Genomic DNA, 2,436 nt, shown 5'->3' on the forward strand with positions numbered 1-2,436 from the left:
ATGGGGGACACTTGCTCCTCCCTCCCCTTCCTGGCCCTTCCCAGGCCCCGTTGCCAGCAGAGAGTGGCCCCCCCAGCGCAGCCCAGAGGTGTCCCTGTCTCAGGGCCCCCCCAGCCTCTGCCCATTCACCCTCTGCCCAGCTCAGGACTCCCTCGGGAACCATTTCCCACCCGCACAAGGACAAATCCCTGCAGGTGGAAATGGGGAAACCCCAAACCTGAGACCTGAACTGGCCACTGGCGAAGGAGAGAAAATGGGGCACAGTCGGGGGACAGGGAACTTCTCAGGGGTTGGGGGAGGGGGGGTCACCCTGGGCGCTGCTCGTGGCTCTCTAGGGAGAAAGGGGGCAGGACGGGGGAGGAGGGGGGTCCCCACGGGAGGGGGCAGCGGTAAATCCGAGGGGATCTCAGCCCCCCCCTTTCTCTCCCCGCTCCTCGGGGGTCACCTGCTTCTGCCCCCCCGGTTAATGAAGGGCTCTCCCGCCGCGATCTGCGCATGCCCAGAGCCCCACCGGCACCAACCCTTCTCCGGCCCGGAAGAGGCTCCAACGGCCACGCGCGAGCCAGGCAGAGCCGCAGCGCTCAACGCTCCTTTCCAGCCCGGCTCCGGCTCCTCTGTCGACGTCACTTCCGGTCCAGGGAGAGACAGGAACTACAACTCCCAGCCTGCCCCGGGGCCGCTTCCGCTCTCTCCAGCCCAGGGAAGGGAGGGTTCTAACCGCTGTTACTGCGGGGTTTCTCCAGCTGGGCCCCGCCCCCCGGGCAGCCCCGGGCTCCGCCCGCCCCAGCCCCGCCCGGAGCCCCCGGGGAGTGAGAGACCCCGGGGGGGGGCGCTGGGGGGGCGGGCACGTGACTCTGCCCCGGGGAACCCGGGAGAAGCCTCGGAGCCGCCTCGGCCCCAGCGGAGCCGCAGCAGGATCCGCCCCCCCCCCGCTGGGATGGGGGGGGGGCCGGCGTGGGGTCCCTGGGGGTGTCGGGAGGGGAGAAGCTGGAGCTGGGGGGGGGGGGGAGGTCAGTGGGACGCGGGCGAAGGGGGTAGGGGGGTTAATTGGATCCTGTCCCTGTTGGTGCCACTTGCCTCTCGCCCCCGATACAAATTCTCTCCAGTTCTGCCCCTTTCTCGCTCAGTGTCTCACCCGGGCTGTAAAATCCGGGAGATTGCCCTTTCCCGCCAATGAGCCGCTCTCCGTCTCCCCATTTCCCCTGGTCTCTCCAGGAGTCTGATTTTCCACCTCCAGTTGCAGGTCCTGACACGTTTTCTCTGCACATCTCAAGGGTGGATGTGCCCAGCCCTGAGGCTGTGGGTCCTGGAGGTGGGTATCGCTGGGGGCCTGTTGCCTGCAGAACAGCCGGGGTGGGCGTCTCTTGGGGAGGCGGGACAGGGGCTTAGAGGGAGCCTGGTGCTGTGCCAGGGGCTCCGTCTGGGCTTCCCCGGCTGGCTCCTGGCATCGCTGCCGTGCCCAGTGCACAGAGCTGGGGGAGGGGGTCCCTGGCACTAGGTCAGGGGATGCCAGGGAAGCAGAGTGAGGGGTCCCACTGAAAAGCATCAGGGGGTCCCGCTGGGTGGGGGAGGGGATCCCAGACAAATGGCAGATCCTGCTGGGGGGGAGTCCTAGGCAGGCAGTGAGGGACTGAGTTCCCAGTGGGCGGGTCCCTGCTTGCTGGGGGCTCATGGTGGGGGGAACCCTCTGGGATTCCCAACCTGACACTCATGGTCTGGTGGGACTTCCCTGGCCGGTGGGGCTTTGAGGGGTATCTGGGGTCCCTGGCTGGGGACTCTCAGGGCTGTGGGCTCTGGGAACTTCTACTAACTATGATCCTTCTCTCTGATCAACTTGTGCCAGAGTCCTGGCTCCAAGCACTGCCGGGCATTTCCCAGTCACAGGCCCTGTCACTGTGATAACTTTCTGTCCACTTATCAGTCACTGTTAGTGTGAAATCACAGATTTTGCTTTTCTCCTCTTTTGAAAACTGCAGGAACTTTCGGTTCTGTTTGGAAAATTTGTGCCCCCCCAGTCCTTGTCCTCGATCTGGGGGGTGAGGGAGGTGGGAAGGGGGTCAGCACTGCCACACAATGGTCCCTTCCACAGCGTTCTGGACTCATTCTTTCTGAACTCTGGTTTCATTGAGACCATTGTTAATCCAGAGTCACTGTATGGAAAGACAAGGAGTGACTCCGGATGGACAGTGGGGCAAATGAGATTAGCAATTCTCCCTGTGAGGAGGGGCTCGTTAGCTGCTCTCCCAGAGAGCTAAAGGAGGAAGCTGCTCAAACGCTCTGTCCCTCTCTGCTCAGGATATTGGGGTTCAGCTTCCTGGGTCAGAGGCTGCAGCCTCCATTGTGATCTGGGAGACCAGGCTTAGCAGCTGCTGCTCCCCCAGTGGGGTTCTGTGCTGGGAAGTGACCTGGATTAAAGCTGCTTCTCTGCCTGGCCCA

This window comes from Mauremys reevesii, linkage group 14 (assembly GCF_016161935.1).
Source record: "Mauremys reevesii isolate NIE-2019 linkage group 14, ASM1616193v1, whole genome shotgun sequence".
Taxonomy (NCBI): Eukaryota; Metazoa; Chordata; order Testudines; family Geoemydidae; genus Mauremys; species Mauremys reevesii.